At 37.9% G+C, this 20815-nt stretch overlaps 1 long non-coding RNA gene across 1 annotated transcript in view; it reads left to right on the plus strand.

Annotated features, from left to right (window-relative positions):
* The window catches only part of LOC123277574 (uncharacterized), a 58172-nt gene extending 38108 nt beyond the window's left edge, over positions 1 to 20064 (plus strand). The window contains exons 4-5 of the long non-coding RNA XR_011494833.1: positions 19458 to 19638; positions 19761 to 20064. This is a non-coding gene — a long non-coding RNA (uncharacterized lncRNA). The remainder of the gene's footprint in view (positions 1 to 19457; positions 19639 to 19760) is intronic.
* The last annotated feature ends 751 nt before the right edge of the window (positions 20065 to 20815 follow it).

Raw genomic sequence — 20815 nt, forward strand, 5'->3', positions numbered from 1 at the left:
CTCAGAAAAAAGAGGAGGATTGGCAGCAGTTAGCTCAGGGCTAATCTTCCTCAAAAAAGAGAAAAAAAAGATTTTATTTTTCCTTTTTCTCCCCAAAGCCCCCCACTACATAGTTGTATATTTTAGTTGTGGGTCCTTCTAGTTGTGGCATGTGGGATGCCCCCTCAGCATGGCCTGATGAGCAGTGCCATGTCCGCACCCAGGATCCAAACCAGCAAAACCCCAGGCCGCCCAAGGGGAGTGGGTGAACATAACCACTTGGCCACGAGGCTGGCCTCCCCTCCTCGTGTTTGATTAATTTCCTAGGAATGGCTCACAAAACTCAGGGAAACACCTAATTATGTTTATCAGTTTATTAAGGGATATGATAAAGGATACAGATGAACAACCAGGTGAAGAGATACATAGGGCAAGGTCTGAGAGAGTCCCGAGCACTGGAGCTTCTGTCTCTGTGGAGTTGGAGTATGTCATCTTCCTGGTGTGGATGTGTTCGCCAACCTGGAAGCTCTCCAAACCCCATATTTTTGGGATTTGTATGGAGGTGCTATTATTTAGGCATGACGTATTATTAGCTGGATTTTCAGCCCTTCTCTCTTCTCAAGAGAATGGAGGATGGAGCTAAAAATTCCAAGCTTTTAATCATGGCTTGGTCTTTTTGAGGACCAGCCCTCACCCAGGAGCCATCCAGGAACCCATCCAGAGTCACCTCCTTAGGACAAAAGACATCCTGTCACTCAGGAAATTACAGAGGTTTCTGGAGCACTTTGTCAGGAACTGGGCTCAAAGACCAAATATTCAAACCAAGATGCTCCAGTGCTCTTATCACTTAGGAAATTACAGTGATTTCAGGAGCTCTGTGCCAGGAACTGAGGGTAGATGCCGATGTATATTTTCTATTATCTCACGTCAGCTGAAGTCATTTTTTTGCAGGGTCACTCTGAGATCATTGACCAAAGAAGTGAAGTGTTTAACACTGACCCACACATTTTACGACATCGTCAAAGCCATCCTTCATACTCCATTGACCTCAGTTTCCATTTAAAACCAGTTCAGTTAGATAAATACCCCAAAGCTTAGACTCATACAGAGAGATGAGATATTAAGTTATTTTTTTATTGGAAAGCTTTTTATTAATAGGCCATAGTCCTTTTTTCATTTCTGTAAAATATTACTGTTTGCATTCTTTAGGTCCCTCATTTGTTCTTTTGTTTGATTTTACTTATCCTTTTTTTTTTTCATTCAGATAACACTGGTTTATAACATTATACAAATCTCAGGTGTATATCATTATATTTTGATTTCTGTGCAGACTACATCACGTTCACCACCCAAAGACTAATTACCATCCATCACTGTACACATGTGCTCACCGCCCTTTCGCCCTCCTCCCTCCCCATTCCCTTGTGGTAACCACCAATCTAATATCTGTATCTATGTGTATGTTTGTTATTATTGTTTTTATTTTCTATTTACGACTGAGATCATACAGTATTTCACATTCTCGTCAGACTTATTACACTTAGCATTATACCCTCAAGGTCCCTCCATGTTGTTGCAAATGGCAAGGTTTCATCTTTTTTTATGGCTGAGTAGTATTCCATTGTGTAGAAATACCAAATCTTCTTTATCTATTTGTCCCTTGGTGGGCATTTAGATTGCTTCCAACTCTTGGCTATTGTGAATAATGCAGCAAGGAACATAGGGGTGCATATATCTTTAAGCATTCATGTTTTCATGATCTTTGGATAAATACTAGCAGTGAAATAGGTGGATCATATGGTCACTCTATTCTTAATTTTTTGAGGAATCTCCACATTGTTTTCGATAGTGGCTGTACCACTTTGCACTCCCACCAGCAGTGTGTGAGAGTTCCCTTCTTGCCACATCCTTTCCACACTTGTTTCCTTTCTTGTTAATTATAGCCATTCTGATGGGAGTGAAGTGATATCTCACTGTAGTTTTGATTTGCATTTCCCTGCTAGTTAATGATGGTGAACATCCTTTGCTGTGCCTTTGGCCATCTGTATATCTTCTTTGGAAAAAAGTCTGATCAGATCTTTTGCCCATTTTTTAATTGGGTTGTTTTTTATTGTTGAGATGCATGTGTTCTTAATATATTCTGGATATTAACCCCTTATCTGATATGTGGTTTGCAAATATCTTCTCCCAATTGTTAGGTTGTCTTTTCATTTTGTTGATGGTTTCCTTTGTTGTGCAGAAGGTTTTTAGCTTGATGCAGTCCCATTTGTTTAGTTTTTCTTTTTTTTCCCTTGCCAGGTCAGACATGGCATTTGTAAATATGCTGCTAAGCTGGATATTGAGGAGCCTATGTTTTCTTCTAGGAATTTTAGGGTTTCAGGTCTTACATTCAAGTCTTTAATCCATTTTGAGTTAATTTTTGTACATGGTGTAAGATAATGGTCTATTTTCATTCTTTTGCATGTGGCTGACCAGTTTTTCCAAGACCACTTATTGAAGAGGCTTTCTTTTCTCCGTTGTATGTTCTTGGCTCCCTTGTCGAAAATTAGCTGTCCATAGACATATGGGTTTATTTCTGGGCTCTCAATTCTGTTCCATTTATCTGTGTGTCTGTTTTTGTGCCAGTGCTATGCTGTTTTGGTTACTATACTATAGTATACTTTGAAATCAGGGAGTATGATACCTCCAACTTTGTTCTTTTTACTCAGGGTTTTTTTAGGTATTCAGGGTCTTTGGTTGTTCCATATAAATTTTAGGATTCTTTCTTCTATTTCTGTGAAGAATGTCATTGGAATTTTAATAGGGATTGCATTGAATCTGTAGATTGCTTTAGGAGGTATGCACATTTTAACTATGTTAATTCTTCCAATCCGAGAGCATGGAATATCCTTCCATTTCTTTGTGTCTTCTTCAATTTCTTTCAACAAGGTTTTATAGCTTTCAGTGTACAGGTCTTTCACTATTTGGCTAAATTTATTCCTAGATATTTTATTCTTTTTATTGCAAGGGTAAATGGGATTGTATTCTTAGTTTCTCTTTCTGCTACTTCATTGTTAGTGTATAGAAAAGCAACTGATTTTCGTATGTTGATTTTGTATCCTGCAACTTTACTGGATTCATTTATTATTTCTAAAAGTTTTTGGTAGATTCTTTAGGGTTTATATATATAAAATCATGTCATTTGCAAAGAGTGACAGTTTCACTTCTTCCTTTCCAATTTGGATCCCTTTTATTTCTTTTTCTTACCTGATTGCTCTGGCTAGGACTTCCAATACTATGTTAAATAAGAGTGGTGACAGTGGGCATCCTTGTCTGGTTCCTGTTCTTACAGGGATGACTTTCAGTTTTTCCCTGCTCAATATGATGTTGACTGTGGGTTTGTCATATATGGCCTTTACTATTTTGAGGTACTTTCCTTCAATACCCATTTTATTCAGAGTTTTAATCATAAATGGGTGCTGTGTCTTGTCAAATGCTTCCTCTGCATCTATTGAGATGATTGTGTGATTTTTATTCTTCATTTTGTTAGTATGGTGTATCATGTTGATTGATTTGCAGATGTTGAACCAGCCCTGTATTCCTGGAATAAAACCCATGGAGTGTATGATTGTTTTTAATGTATTATTGTATTTGATTTGCTGTTATTTTGCTGAGGATTTTTGCATTGATGTTCATCAGTGATATTAGCCTGTAATGTTCTTTTTTGTGTTGTCCTTGTCTGGTTTGCTATCAGAGTAATGTTGGCCTTGTAGAACGAGTTAGGAAGATTCTCCTCCTATTCAATTTTTTGGAAGAGTTTGAGAAGGATAGGTATTAAGTCTTTGAATGTTTGGTAGAATTCACCGGAGAAGAATCTGGCCCTGGACTTTTATTTTTTGGGAGGCTTTTGATTACTGTTTTGATCTCCTTACTGGTGATTGGTCTATTCAAATTCTCTATTTCTTCATGATTCAGTTTTGGAAAGTTGTATGAGTATAAGAATTTATCCATTTCTTCTAGATTATCCAATTTGTTGGTATATAGCTTTTCACAGTATTCTCTTATAATCTTTTGTATTTCTGAGATGTCCATTGTAATTTCAACTCTTTCATTTCTGATTTTACTAATTTGAAAATTTTCTCTTTTTTCTTGGTGAATCTAGCTAAAAGTTTGTCAATTTTCTTCATTTTTTCAAAGAACCAGCTTTTCATTTCATTGATTTTTTTCTATTGATGTTTTAGTCACTATTTCATTTATTTCTACTCTGATTTTTACTATTTCCTTTTTTCTACCGATTTTGGGCTTTGCTCATTTTTCTTTTTCTATTTCCTTTAGGTGCACTGTTAGATTGTTTATTTGAGATTTTTCTTGTTTGTTGAGGTAGGCCTGTGGGCTATAAGCTTGCCTCTTAGTACTGCTGCGGCTTTTTCTGTATCCCATAAATTTTAGCATGTCATATTTTCATTTTCATTTGTCTCCATGTATTTTTCTGACTTCTCCTTTGATTTCTTCATTGACCCAATAATTGTTCAGTAGCATTTTGTTTAATCTTTGGTTTTTCCAGTTTTCTTCCCATAGTTGATTTCTAGTTTCATACATTTGTGGTTAGAAAAGATGCTTGGCATTATTTCAATCATCTTAAATTTATTGACACTTGTTTAGTGGCCCAATATGTGATCTATCTTGGAGAATGTCCCATGTGCATTTGAAAAGAATGTGTATTCTGGGTTTTTGGATGGAATGTTCTGTATATATCTACTAAGTCCATCTGGTCTAATGTGTTATTTAAGGCCAATTTTTCCTTATTGATCTTCTGTTTGGATGATCTATTCATTAGTGTAAGTGGAGTGTTAAAGTCCCCTACTATTATTGTGTTGCTGTCTATTTCTCCTTTTATGTCTGTTAATAATTGCTTTATATATTTAGGTGCTCCTATGTTTGTGCATAGATATAAGCAAGTGTTATATCCTCTTGTTGGGTTGCTCCCTTTATCATTGTGTAGTGCCTTCTTTTGTCTCCTGTTACAGTTCTTGTTTTAAAATGCTTGTTGTCTGATATAAGTATTGCTACCCCAGCTTTCTTTTCTTTGTTATTTGCTTGGAGTATCTTTTTCTATCCCTTCACTTTCAGCTCATGAGTGATTTTGGGCCTGAAGTGTCTCTTGTGTGCAGCATATGTGTGGGTCTTGATTTTTCATTCAATAAGACACCTTGTCTTTTGATTGTAGCATTTAGTCCATTGAAATTTAAAGTAGCTATTGGTAAGTATTGCTTATTGCCATTTTGTTACATTTTTTCGGGATGTTTTAGTAGTTCTTCTCTGTTCCTGTCTTCTTATCTTGCTCTCTTTGCTTGTAGTTTGATGGCTTTCTTTAGTATTATGTTTGGGTTCCTTTCTCTTGACTTCTTCTATACGTATTATAGGTTTCTGGTTTCTGATTATCATGAGGTTCATATATAATAGTCTATGTAAATAGCAATCTGCATTAACTTGGTGGTCTCTTAAATTTGATCTCTTGCTAAAAGCTCTTCTCTTTTACTCCTTTCCTCCCATGTTTTATGATTTTGATATCCTATTTACCTCTTTTGTGTATGTGGGTATCCATTACCTCTTATCATGGAAATAGATAAGTTTAGTACTTTTGTCTTTTGACCTTCATATTAGCTTCATACATTCTTGATCTGCTACCTTTACTGTATATTTGCCTTTACCAGTGATTTTATTTTAGTTTTTTAAATCGTTTTCTTATTCCTTCTTGTGGACTCTTCTTCTCCACTTAAATAAGTCCCTTTAACATTTCTTGCAAGGCTGGTTTATTGGTGATAAACTCCTTTAGTTTTTGCTTTCTGAGAAACTCTTTATCTCTCCTTCTATTCTGAATGATGACCTTGCTGGGTAGAGTATTCTTGGCTGTAGGTTTTTTCTTTTCAGCACTTTAAAGATATTGTGCCACTCCCTTCTAGCCTGTAAGGTTTCTGAGTCAGCTGATAACCTTAGGGGGGTATTTCTTTGTTATAGCTTTTATATTGATATTTATACTGTTGATTGATCAGTTAAACTGACTATGTGCTAGATACTGTTCTAGATGATATGGATATAGCAGTGAATAAGGCAGAGAAGTCCCTGAGCTTTTCAGAGTTTATAGGCTGAGGCAAATTGTTATAAATTGTTAAATCTAAATAGAATTGTAAACCACCAGCAGTGGTTCTCAATCTTGGCTATACTTTAGAATCCCCTGGAAAGCTTTAAAAAATATCCCAATGCCAAGATTTCTGGTGCCACACATGATAGAGGAGCTGGCACTGGTGTAATTCTTCCATTGAAAATAACCTTAAAAGCTAAACAAAGTACACAAAACAACTGTGTGAAGTGACTGGAGAACAACCAACTCTGGTAGGACTTCAGGGACTATGATGCCTGAGAGAGGGGAAGCTAGGCCTGTATTCATGCTGGCTTTTTTCCTTGAAAGGAAAATCCCAGAGAGGTGAGAACTGCAGGAAAGCAAATCTAAAAGTCTTGTGCAATTTTCCCTCAAAGTATTGGATAACTGCTAAGCTCTGCATGTACAGGGCAAGGCTCCAAGAAACTCAGCAACCAGGAGATGAAGGCTGAATTGCTGAGCAGAAACTTCAGCAGCCACACAGTGCTGGTGAGAGGGAGGTTGGAATTCTCCACCAAGATGCTGAGACTGAGGTAAACACTTTGGAGTTTCTTAAGCCACAGAAGGGCTACACTTTAGCGGTAAAGGATATACCCAGGAGTGACAGCAAAACTAAAATAGACCAGCCCTAACAAAGCCTAAAAACAGAGATTCTGTAATTTTAATACATAATGTCTGACACTTAGTAAAAACAAAAAAAGGCAACACAATTATGAAAAATCAAAAGAAAACAAAAGAAAATAAAAACAGATCTATAGGTGATTCACCTATTGTAAAGTACCTTTTTAATATCTCTAATATCTTATAATTAATATGTTCAAGATATTAAAGATAGAGAAGAATCAAATGGAATCTCTAGAACTGAAAGATACTATAACTGATATTAAAAATTCAATACATGATTTAATAGTAGATTAGATATAGGTGAAAAGAGAATTAAGGAACTGAAAAATAGGTCAGTGTAAAATATCAAGATTAAAACTCAGAAAAATATCCTGATGCCCAACTACATCAGAATTTTGGGGACTGGCACACAGACATCAGCATTTGTTTTTAGGCTTCCTTATGAATCCAATGCGCCACCTAGTCAAGAATCTCTGTACAAGAGCATTTTAAACAGGGAGGTGATATGCTTTGGATTTATGTTTTTAAGTGACCACTGCGTCCAGTGAGGAGGATGAATTGAAGGAGATGGTGTAGAAGCAGGGGTGTCAGGTTGGGTGGTTTAGCTGTTGATTGCTGTGGTCTAGAGAGGAGATGATGGTGGCTTTGTAGGTGTAGAGGGCATATCTCAGGGCATATCTTATGGTACAAAATAAGATGCAAGGTATGCAAGAGTGAGACACTATCGGACTTGCTGTCAGATCAATGGGAGGTGGGGGTGAAAAAGAGGATTTCTTGTATAACTAAGTGATTCTCATCCAGGAGCAATTTTACCTCCCAGGGGACACATGGCAAAATCTGGAGACATGTTGATAAACTTCCTACAGTGCATCAGACAACCCTGACAACAAAGAATTATCTGGTCCAAAGTGTCAATAGTGCTGCTGCTTAAAGACCCTGGTTTAACCTCTTAAAAAGGTATGCCTTGCCCCCATAAATGGGCTCTTCCTTTTTGTATATCTGTATTTTCAACTAAATTGTAAAATTCTAGAGACCAGAGACCATATCTTTTACTTCTTTATCTTCACCTGTACTGCCTCATACATTTTTTAAAAGTTAATAGGCTTTATTGTTTTATAGAAGTTTTAGGTTTACAGAAAAATTGAGTGGAAAGTACAGAGAGTTCCCATATACCTATTCCCTCTACATACAATTTCTCCTATTATTAACATCTTGCATTAGTGATACATTTGTTACAATTGATTAACTAATATTAATACATTATTATTAACTGAAGCCCACAGTTTATATTACATTTTTATGCAAATAATACCTCTCAATAGATAATCAGTTACTGACTAATCCAATCATTTGTCAAGGAACATTATAATAAAAAGAGAGAAAGAAGGGAACTACCAATTATTGAACACCTATTATACGCCAAGTACCATGCAAGTCAATTCATTTATATATAATTATGTATATAATTCATATATATACTTCATATATACTTATATGTAATATTATTATTGTAAGTAATAATATCAATAAATGTAGGTTGGGTATTGTAAGCTCAACCTTAAAGATGAGGAATTTAAGACTCAGAAGTTTTACATTATTTGCACAAAGTCACATAGCTATTAAGTGGAACTATTAAGCTATGTAGTTCAAACACAACCTCAGGGCCCACATTCATAAGTTACACCAAATACTCCTTTTTTCCTTATATTTTCTGTTTTAAAATGTCTTCACCTGCTTCTGGTGAACAGTCCCAAGGAGTGAGTAGTCCCATAAGTCCTTTTCCGGCCTCATCTCTCAACTCTACCACTGGAGCTCCATGTGGTTGCACTCTGTGCCAAGTGGCTGCCCCACCCCTGATACTTTTAAGCCAGGCTAATACACCCACACGAAACCATAAAATCAAGCTGCAAATACTAGCAGATGTTCAACAGTCTCTCAGCTCCCACTCTCACCTCCCTTTTGATCTTGGTCTAATTGTGCCTGCTCTCCTCAATCCAGTGTTGAACTATTGGCTCTCTCTGTACTTGCCCTGTACCCCAGATTATGACTCTGACTCACATGTCCTTGGAGGCTTTCTTCTCTGGGTTTCCCCGTGTGTTTTCTGGCTTGGTTTGAATCCTCCACCTTGGCATCTCTCCTTGTCTCAGATGTGTCAGGGAAAGACATTTTTATTTCCTCTCAGACCTAGGTCTGGTCTGGAATCTCAGCCCAGGGCAAGCTTTGACTCTCAGAACGTTATAGATGTTAAGATTGGATGAGGGTGACTTATCAGATGAAACGTGGGAGGAGGCTGGAAGACCTGCTCTAGACCAGAAATAGTTCGTAAACATTCTCTCTGCCCTCGGCCTCAGGAGCCTCAAGAGGTGCTGAAATTTAGAGACAGCCCACACCAGAGCACCAGTGCTCCAATTTGAACGGACTGCCTGGGTAGTACCATATTCCCACCCACCTCTTTGCTTCTTTGCTTTTGTATGTATTTGTCTTCTCCCTCTAAATTATAAATTCCAATGGGGGCAAGAATCATTTTCATTCCTAACCATGGTTTCCTTTCCTTAAAATTCCAAGATCTTTTGAACTTCCGTAAAGCACATTGTTCTCTTCTGTTTCTTTTGAATGATATTGAAAACCCCAATTCTTTTCCTCTCTCTCCGACATCATTTCACTATAAATGGATTCACCACCATTGTCAAAAGCACAATTGAATACTCTACAGGAACTTCAGCATAGGGTCCCAGGGATAGATCTTGTTTTTCTTCCCTTTCTTAAGCTTCTCTCTTGCCCTTTTAGTAACACTGGAGAAATGAAATTTATCTAACAGAAAATTTCTCCTCATCAATGATAGCTTTTGCTTTGGCGTCGTCTCAGCAGAGCCAGCAGTGCTTTGCATTTTCCTTCTCTTCATCCCTTTCTCTCTCCTTCTCACCCTTCCTTCAACTTTCCTTCTCTTCTCTCCTTTCCTGTAGCTGCTGATGTCCCCTTACATATGACTAGTTTCAGGAGAATGGTGGGGGAAAAAAATCTAAATGCTAAGGAAAGACTTCTATTCTTGAATCTTCAGTTTCCATTTATTCTAGACATTTTGATTCTTTTTCTCCCAAGTCTGTCTACTCATTTTGTGCTATTTGGGACAGCTCTTATCCTTGGGGGAAAAATGCAATAGGAAGGAGGGAAAACAGAATTTTCTGTTTGGTGAAATAGGATAAGAAGGTAAAATTTGGTTAGTCGGGCTGCTGAATTAAACACCAGACTTTGGACGGAACATGTTCTCTTAAAAAAATTGTTAAATATACCAGAAATAAAAGTGTATAAAATATAATATACAATTTTGAAAGTGATGTGTAACCAGAAAACACATTCCTCTCTTTAAATGATGCTCAGGGCAAAAGCTTTACAGTCATCCTTGGCTCTCATACCCACATCCACTCACTCTGTCAGCAAATCCAGTTACCTCTACTTTCAAAAGTGGAGAAATGGATCCCTTCTCTCTACCCCAATTGTGCCATCAAGATTCAAGCCACTCTCATTTCTTGCCTGATTACTATAAGAGAAGAACTCCCTTCTTCTTCGGCACCCTCTACAATCTACACTCAACACAACAGCCAGAATGGTCCTTTTAAATGACTAAGTCAGAACGTGCTGCTTTTCTGCTCAAAACTTACAATGGCTCCCCATGTCGCCTAGCACAGGCTTGGCAAACAGCAGCCCGCAGGTCAATCCACTCACCATCTATTTTTGTAACATTTTATTGGAGCACAACCATGTCCATTCATAACATATTACCCATGGCTGCTTTCCTGTTACAACAGCAGAGTTGAGTATTTGCAATGGAGACCCTATGGCCCATAAACCCTAAAATATTTACAATCTTGCCCTTTACAGAAAAAGTTTGCCAATGCCTGACCCAGCATATAATGCCCTATATTGTAAGGCCCTACTGACATCTCTACCTCTCTGACCATATTTCTTATTCTTTTTCAGCTGCAGTGCCCTTTCCATTTCTCCCCAAAGACACTAAGCACACTGCCATCTTCAGACCATTGCATCTTTGCTTAAAATACTACTCCCCTAGATATCTATGTGGCTACTCCCTTATTCCCTTCAAGTCTTGGCTCAAATGTCACCTTCTCAATGAAGCCTACCCTTATCATCCTATTTAATGCCGCAACCCATAAATCCACTCTCATCTGCCTTAACTTGCTCACCTTCTTATTTTTTTCATAGAACTTATCACCTTCTAACACAATAATAATTTGTTACATTTGTTGTTTACTTTTTTGTCTTTCCTTGTAGAACATATTCTCCATGAGGCCAAGAGTCTTTGTTTTGTTTTTCTTGTACCTGACGTACTTGTAGCAGTGCTTGACACAAAGTAGACATTTAATAAACATTGGTCAAATGAAATGAGACTGAAGAACTAGAACATTACCATTCCTTTGAATCCCTCTCTGTGTCCTGTGTGATCATACTCTCTACTTTCCCCCATCCCGTGTAAATACTCTTTGGATAATTTGTTAGTCATTTCACACCTGGGAATGGAATTATTGGGTAGTAGGGACGTGCATATTCAACTTCATTGGATAATGTCAAATTTAGACTCCTACTAGCAGTATAAAAGAATTCTGTAGCTGCATATCCTCAATAACGTTTGGTTTTGTCAGGCTTCCTAGAGTGCTGGTATATGGTGGCAACTCATTGTGGTTTTAATTTGTAATTCTCTGGTCACCAAGAAGTTGAGAATCTTTTCCTATGTTTATGAGCCATTTATTATTCCTTTTCTGTGAAATGCCTATTCATTTTTATTTCTATTTGGTTGTTTTGTTTTTCTTTGCTGAGTCACAAGGAACTTTTTCTCACAAAGCATAATTTTCTCAAAGCATTATATTTAGGGCCAACTGTCCTACGCAGCTCCACGGTGCCTGAGGGCAAAACCGTCTTGAAGTTTAACATAATCAATAATGTAGATGATGATCCTGAGCCACCAAGAAAAATTTACATAACACTTGTGGACTAAGTAAATGAAGCAATAAATAAATATTCAGGAAAATCTGTTAAAAATGTGGTTCTGGGTTAAGTTAGCCAAGTAAATAATATCTTTGAGGAAGATTTTAATTAAAACTAGGTAAAATGAAACTAAAGGTGTGTGTATACATTTCTTCATGGAACTGATGATTTCCTAAAGATGTCCAATAAATGAGGTTGAGTTTCCATAGAACAACTGACCTCATAAGCATAATTAGTGAGAGCGTATGTTAGATGTACTAATCTTTAACTCAACTTTTTCATTATATTAGAAAGACTTTTTCCTTTTACAGTTCCAGACAGAAAGAATGATGAAAACTGGCATTAAAAAGTCATTTGTAAAGTAAATATCAACATTTTTTCCAAAAGTTATGTTAATGCACACCCCAGCCAAATTACATTTACAATTCCAAATGCAAATCTAACCGTTCCTCTGTCTTAGAGTGAATGATGCCTATTCATTGCTAAAATGGAATATTGTACCAAGGAATTGAGAAATAAATCCCATGACGCTCTGTTACTGGACATATTGTTCTCACTTGGGAAACATTTAAACTATTCATGCATGTCCTCCATTTTGTTTAGTTGAAAAGGAATTTCCTCTCTATGTATCTGTGTTAGAAAACAGGATCGCCCTTATCCATTACATGACCTAAGCCAGGGAATTTTATTGTCTTTATCCCTCATAGCTAGTAAAGACCTTGTTTTATAAGAGGTTGAAGAAACTTGTCACAGAAAATTCAATATCTCAATATTTACTGAGAAATGCCTTTCCTATTCTCTGAACTCTAGCCTCTTCATCCACTTAAAATAATGTCAAACAGTAATTCTAATAAGAAATAAAACAAATCTGAAAGTGACTTTTAAACTTGTGACTGGGCAGCATATTAGAAAATATTATTTAGCTAGGAATACAGTTTGAAACGGTCCACCGACAACCTATTTTCATAGGTTGAAAATAGACCTACACCACGACATATAACTATAAAATTTCAAGACATTAGAGTTAAAGAGAAAATATTTCAAGTTTACAATGATTAAAAAAAATGAAATAAAACAAAAAATAGTTCACCTAGGAATTATTGAAAATCATAGTAACACCTGACTGTAACAGTGACACTAGGAGCTGGAAAACAATGGAGCAATGCTTTAAAATTTGGGGAAAGAAATATTTCTGATCTGTAACTCTGCACCAAGTCAAACTACCAATCAGATGTAAGAGTGGAATAAAGAGATTTTCAGATATGCAATGTCTCAAAAACAAAAGCCATTCTTCCCTTTTTAGAAAACACTCCTGAAGAATGTACTTCTCCAAAATGAGGGAGTAAAACAAGTAGAACGAAGACGTAGAATCCAGGAAACAGAGAGTGCATTACCAGAGTGAGGGGCAGAGCATCCCAGGAGGATGGTGAAAGGAGATAAGATCCCAGGAATTCCACTACGCAGTAGATCTAGGGAGCATCTGGTCCAGTTGGAACAAGAGGATGAAGGACTCCTAGAGAAATGTCTTCCATAAATGGAGAGATTACAGATGTGTTTAAACACAGCTAAAGAATATTTATACTTTCTGTAAAGATTTTGGGATGAATTAATGATACTAGGAAGAAAACTAAGCAAACAGAAAAGCAATGAAATTCTTACCTTCAGGGAAACAGAAAAGTTGTAGAAGGAAAGAAATGCAATTGTTTGTAGTCACATTCAGGATCTGACTTAACTGTGAATAACAATGTAAAATTTGAATATCAGGGGGCCGGCCCAGTGGCGCAGCAGTTAAGTTTGCATGTTCCGCTTTGGTGGCCTGGAGTTCATGGGTTGGGATCCTGGGTGCGGACATGGCACCGCTTGGCAAGCCATGCTGTGGCAGGTGTCCCACATACACAGTAGAGGAAGATGGGCACAGATGTTAGCTCAGGGCCAGTCTTCCGCAGCAAAAAGAGGAGGATTGGCAGCAGATGTTAGCTCAGGGCTAATCTTCCTAAAAAAAAAAAAAAAAGATTTGAATATCTAACCAAAATTTATGTTCTACTACCTAGGAAGGATGAAAGAGGAGGGGTGTGTGTGTCTGTGTGTGTTTGTTTACAACAGGAGTATTAAGTCCTTCTTTCCCATAGTGGGAAGTCAATAAATAATAACTAAAACTTAAAAGACAATCAAGAATTGTAGTGTAAGGATGTTATTTAGGTATGTGGAAGTAAATTCCTAAAGAAACAGTTAAAAGTACTGAACGTGGTTGACTGAAATTGGGGGTACTTATGGAGAAGGGACTATAACTTTTCCATTATGAGACTCATACAATTACTAGTCTTTTAAACTTACATGTTCGACCTAGATAAAAATTAAAACTAAATCATTCAATAATAAATTCAAGTCAAATAAAAGAAATATTACATTATGGCAAGTATAAGGTATCTCCTTTTAACAGGAGAGTTTCTGGGGCCTGGAAAGATAAAATTCCAGGCTTGGAGATAAATAAGGAAATCAGCTGACAGTGTAAGAGGTTTGCTCAAGGTTAAATTACTCACTGGAGACAGACACACTGCTAGGACCAATGTTCTGACTCTACTCACTTCAGCTTATCCTACAGAAAAGAGTTTTTAGGGCATGATTAAATATTCATCCATAGAATTTCATTCTTTCTCGATGATACTATCTAAACATTAATGAGAAATAGGAATACAGTCTCAGAATTAACTTTTATTGAATGCCTACTGTATGACATCCACTTAATATATCTTAATCAGTTTTATTTTCACAACAACCTGATGAAGCAGTCATCTCCATTTTACAGACGATGAATCAGAGGTTTCTAAGGATAGACTGCCTTGCTCAAGGTCACACAGGTAATAAACGTGGATCTGGGCTTGGAACCCAGATTCGTCTAACTGCAAAGCTTAAGTCCTCTCAGTTTCTCTTCCTCACCTGCCTATAAAGGGGCATGGAGGTGGCAACAGTCAAGGATCAGGTCTGTTGTATTATAAATAGGTCCAGTGGTGGGTGTGGCACCATCTGGCCTACGCTGGTGAGTGGGTGGTAAGGGTGCCTTGCCCCCACCTAGTATGCATTTCTATCATAGGATTTATCATATTTTATCACAGTCAGTCATTTGCACATCTGTCTGTCCAGACTGAAGACCTTCACCAGGACAGGCAATGAGTCCCATTCATCTGTGCAGAGTAAGTGCTGAAGAACTATGCAGAGAATGAACCTATGTTAGTTTCAGGCTGAGGCATGGTCTTTCTGGACAAACTCGGCTATACCTAATTCTCTATCCTGAGTCAATCTAGATGGCTGATGGCTTAACTAGAAGCCATTGGAAGGGGATTACTAATCAAACACCAATGTTTATAAATCCTTCCTCTGAAGTAGTCATTTTTATAATTTTAGTGCATAATAATCAGCTTCTTTTATTTTTACCTGAAGTCAGCAGTTTCATAGATCCCTGCCCCTGCCCCCCATCCCCCGGCAATCTACTCTACCTTCTCAATTTTGAATCACCCAAGCTGAAGGGCTGGAACTCATCCTTGATCCCACCCTCCCCTTTCCCTCCACATCTACTCAATCTTGAAGGCTCACTAATTCCATCTGTTTAATCTGTCCCTTCTCTCCACTCCCACAGCCTTAGCTCCAGACACTCATATTTCACCTGGATTGATGCCGTGTCTTTTTTCAATCTGCGTTTCCCCAGGTTACCCCCACTCCAAACAATGAGGGGAAAAAAATTAATGGGAAAATGGAGGAGAGCAATTAGTTCTGACTGGAGGTGATTTATGTGAGAGAACTCAGCATAATATCTGGCACATAATAGATTCCTAAAACATGTTTGAGGATTTTCGTTTGTTTATTTGTTTTGGTGGGGGGTAGGAGTCAGAGAGTTAATCTAGACAAGGTGAAATAGAAACAGGCCTTGAAAGAGAAAATTCCTTTGCTTATCAGATGTATTTTATATTCTTTGATAGAACGGGTGCCATTTGCCAAAGGTTGAATTTTGCTTCTTTGCAAAATGAAATATGTAACCCCTCACAAAACTGGACTGCCATCACCAGTGCATTATATCATTTATAACAAGTACGCTGTATTTTTCTGTGGAACAAACCTTTTCTCATGTATAGCAGTCATAAATCATGAAGCAAGAATGTATTTCAAAAGAAAAGGGACAGCCTACAATTCAAAGGAAGTGGCTTTCTGTTTAAGGGAGTGAACGTTTAGGACAAAAGTTTCCACGTGGGAGGTTGCCATTTGTCCACACTTCTTTCCTGCTAAACATCAATTCTTCATTTAGCTAACCTCTTCCTGAGTAGAAATGGTCTGTCTGTCCTTTAAATAGTCCTCACTGTGTCCTGAGTAACCCCGGGAGCCACAAAAGGACATTGAAACTAAGACTTCTTTCTGATTATAACAAAGGAATCGAAAATTAGTTCTTTCTTCCTCATTCTCATTCACCTTAGCACATAAAAAATTATCATATAAAGGCTTCTGCACTGGGAATGCCAACAGAAGCATGGCAGGTTCTATTTTGCCTCAATCCATAAAAGGGGAGTGAGGCCGTTAAGAAAGGAAAGTTGAGGTTATGAGCCAAGGTTAGATAAAATACAAAAATATGTGATACTGTGTGGAACGTGTGGGTATTTCCAGGACTTGGGGTGTCCCTGAACTGGTGAGCAGCTCATGCCAGCCTTGAACCCTGGCCAGGTTATCTCCTTCCTTCTGAATGTCTCCGTTGATGCATATCGGAGTTCCCTGAGTTCTTAGAACATGAAGTTATTGTCATCAGTAGAATTATACTAGTAGTAACAGTTGTAGTGATAATTAACATCTACTGAACGCCCACTCTGTGCCAGGTACTGTGACTGTGTCTTTATATGCCTAATTTAATTCAGACAACAATCCTATGAAGTAAGTTCTATTATTATCTGCATTTTGCTAATGAGGAAACTGAGGCTCAAATAGGATGATTGACTTGCCTGGAGTCACTGAACAATCAGTAGCAGAGCCAGAAGGTGAATCCTCAGGATTTTCATTCCCTGATCTCCGTGTTACTTGAATGAGGTGAATGGTGTTGCCGAACGTTAAACTTGGAAGAAGATTGCTGCCACCATTCCTGGGGACTTGACTTTGACTCCGGAAAAATTTTCAATTTGGATTTTAAAACAACAGGGCTGCAGGCATTCTACTGTCTTATAAAAAAGCAGGTACGACTGAGTGGAGTAACACTCAGGCTGGGTGGAGTGGGACTAAGCCGAAGCATCCTCTAGGAGTGAGGTTAAATGGGAACTCGTAAGTACTTAACTAAATATTGGGCTAGAGGTGGTGTGACATTGGGCAGGTTCTAAGATAGTTTTAAGAATGAAAGTGGGCTGATGAGGTAGGAGAGTAGAGAGCAGACAGAAAAGTTCAGGGCACTAAGGCAATAAGGCACTAAATGAAGAAACAGAAACATTATGTATTTTAAATAATAGAGATGAGTAACTTTAAAATAGCAGATTTTGGCCTCACATTGGAATCACATTTACCACTTACCCACTTGGGGAGCTATAAAAAAAATGCAAATGCCTCAGTCCACTGAGGCGCTGAAGCCAGCTAGTACTGGCCCAAAGGCTGAATATTAGCAAATCTTCCCAACTCCGCATTCAGTGGCATCATGTTTGTTACCTGAAATGATGGGAGTATTTACATCATGGAAATTGGCAAATGCTACAAATTAGGGTGTTTCTTCCTAGAAGACCCTGTTGCTAAACATTTACCGGCATGCCATTGCTTGGATCTATCTCAAAGATTCTGATTTAATTGGTCTGGGGCCTAGGCATCAGTATTTTTAAAACTCCCCCAGGTGACTCAAATGTGCAACTAAGGACAGCTGCTCTAGCCTAAAGCTGGGTAGTCAAGGTACAGACTTCAGCACTGGCATCATCCGGGTGCTCATGAGAAATGCAGATTCCCACCCTACCCACTACCCCTGGGCTGTTAAATGAGAATCTGCACTTTAGCAACATAAACACATTAAAGTTTGAGAAGCACTGGTCTAAAATATTTGTAAGAGGCAGGTGCTTATCATTCACTGACCTAATCATAAAAAATGAAAAGAAAGAAGTAGAGTAGTGAAAAAAGAGAAAAGCATGTTGGTAAGCATGAAGAGGCATCACAAGCCCACAGAACAGATGTATTTGGGTACTATCTGCACAGCTGATCCCATGGCTTATTTCTCTGCTCTTGTTATCTACAAGCATCCCACTCATGTGTCAATCATCATCTTTGATGGTTTCTTTAAAGAACTGTGAAAAGATACAAAAGAAAGATATGTAGCTTAATTAATCAGTGCTACATTTCACAGCATTGCCTTTTTAAAGCTTTCCAACTAAGCTCATAAAATCTGACAAGACAGAAATCCCAGGAGACAAAGCTTCAAAAATGAGGATAGGCATGCCAGTGATAAATAATGACTTCCTATGACCATTCACATTGTCTTTACATAGGTTCTAGAGTTCAGATGTTTTTAGCAGGCATCACTTCACACTCAAAGAACATTTCTTATTTGGTTTCAGGCAGTTGGGCTCTGCTAATGTTAAGTCGATGAAAGCCTAACATGAGAGAAGACCTCTCCATAACTTTCTGGGGTTTGCTCATAAGCAGTTTAGTATCAAGATCAAGAAGGCTTTTTCAGTGAAAAGGCTTAGAAATGCTCCAATGCACATCCAATGAAATGAAAACTCAATATTGAAAAGAACTAAAGAATCATAAGTCTGGGAGAGACCTTAGAAATCCAACCTGAGTCATCATTGAATCCCGAAAAGGTCAGTTTCCCTCAGGAGCATGCACATAATATCCTGGTTCTTTTGACATCTTCCACTGGAAGCCAGAAAGGAAAGTCTTCATCATTTATTCATGCGACAAACCTTTATTGAGTACTTGCTCTGTGTGAGGTGCTGAACTGGATACCTGGGTACAAAGATGAATGAGATGTGTCTCACTTTCATTGATTCACGGACAGTCCAAAGAACACACTGTTGCAACCATCTCTTCCTGTACTGCTTCAGTATGCCCACTGAAACTTTCAAAACAGAAATCAGAAATCTGAAACTATTTCTCATTGGGAAAAGATTGTGTTTTTGGACCAGAATTTCTAGTGGCTGCTTACTTAAAGAACTGTATCATTTTAGCAGAAGAGAAAACTTATTTTCAAAACAGTGGAATGAATGAATGAAGATATAATGACTCTGGGTTATTTCAAGAGAAACATTTTTAGTTAATTGGCCAAGTGTGGCAGCATTGAGTCTTAATCTGCATGTTGGCATTTTCTGGTTGGAAAATATAATTCAGCTTGCCTGACTTTTAGATCCTGAGACAAATTCTACCTAGCATGAGACAGCTTGTAGGACCAGAGGTAGTTAATGGACAGGAATCCATTCTACATGCCAGACGGGTTTAGAAGCTAAAGGGAAGACCAACCAACAAACAAGCAGGTTCTCATTTCCAAAACTGAAAAATAAAAGACATTCTATTTTGTCACTACAGTCTTTCAGATGAGAGGAATTTAGAATTTCATCAGCTTTCTACACAAACACGTTGAAAACCCTCCATTGACTTGTGCCATCAGCTATTGGACTTAAGAACATGGCCTTAAAACTTAAAAAGTACTCAGTCCTCTAATACTTTTCTATTTGTTTATACTATAAAGTCCATAATTGTTTTCTGCTTCTAGTGACCCCAACTGTGTGTCTTGGACCACTTAAGAAGGAAAAGTCTGAGATCCCTTTCTTAAAAAAATGGAAAGTCAGCATTCCTGCGTGGACAGAAAGGAATGGGCCAACCAACTCCCTCCTCTTATTTGCACAATTCATTCAACAACAACAACAGAAAAAAAAAAGGAACACTTTTTTCCCGTAAGTAACCTCGGATGAGACTGTAGATGCCTAAACTGTTTACAACAAAATGTGAAATGGTCTTTAAGCCAGTGCAAACGTGCATTGCCTGGATCATGTCAAATCATATTCTTTCCCCCCAGGGAGCAGAGGCCTAATTTGGCCTGAAGTTTGGCTTGGCAGGCAGAGGGGACGTGTTGCTCCAGCTGTGTCTGATAAGCAGATGACAAGATAAAACGTTCTCTTCATTTGAGTCTTTCACTAACTAGCACAGTGTAGAAAATCAAAGGCCTCACTGATACAGGGCCCTGTATCTGTTCAAACTTGCTTGGAGGCAATAGAAATATTCTTCATTTTCAGCAAGTCTGTGACGTAAACTTCTAATTCTTCTTGCTTATAATCTATGATGAGTTATAAACATGTTGAATAATAAAGTATCCCAAAGTCCTTGAAGACTTTTTTTTCTTTAGAAGTATTTACAGAAATAGTCAGAAATGAGATTAATTCACTGATAGTGAATTATTATTACCAAATAGCTACTATTTTTCTCTGTTTTACATTCTGTAAGTCATGTTTGTATCCATTATGCGCTCTCAATTTTCACAAACCTGTCAAGTGTGTGGCAGTATGACACAGGCTGTGAATTTCTTTAAACACTGATACGGAGCTTACCGGATGAGTGACCTGAAGCAAGATACTTAACTTGGCCAAAGGCTAAGTTTCCTCGTCATGAAATGTGGGTTAATAAAATTTACCTCATAGGAACACTGTGAGGATTAAATGAGATAATCTTTGCTAAACTGTCCTGTGAGGATTAAATGAGATAATTACATAAAGCTCTTAGAACAGTGCCTGTCATATGGCACAGGTTCATTAAATGTGAATTCTTACTCTTTTTAGACTGGCCAGGGCAGATGACTACATTCAGAGAGGTTAAATGTTTGCTCAAGGGCGTGTAATCAGTTATTCCAAGCACAGGGGACTAGAACCTGGGCCTCTGCCTCCTACTCCTGTACACTTCATCTGTACACATGGAGTTTTTCTCCTGAAAATGGTGCTATACCAGATACAGCAAGAGATGAAAAAAAATGTTAAAAAACACAGTCCAGACTTCCACTCCAAGGCAAGATGAAGTCATAGGAACTAAACAGCCGAAAAACAGACAGATGTATAAAATAACTGTTTTTAAGACACTAGG

This window comes from Equus asinus, chromosome 16 (genome assembly GCF_041296235.1).
Source record: "Equus asinus isolate D_3611 breed Donkey chromosome 16, EquAss-T2T_v2, whole genome shotgun sequence".
Lineage (NCBI taxonomy): Eukaryota > Metazoa > Chordata > Mammalia > Perissodactyla > Equidae > Equus > Equus asinus.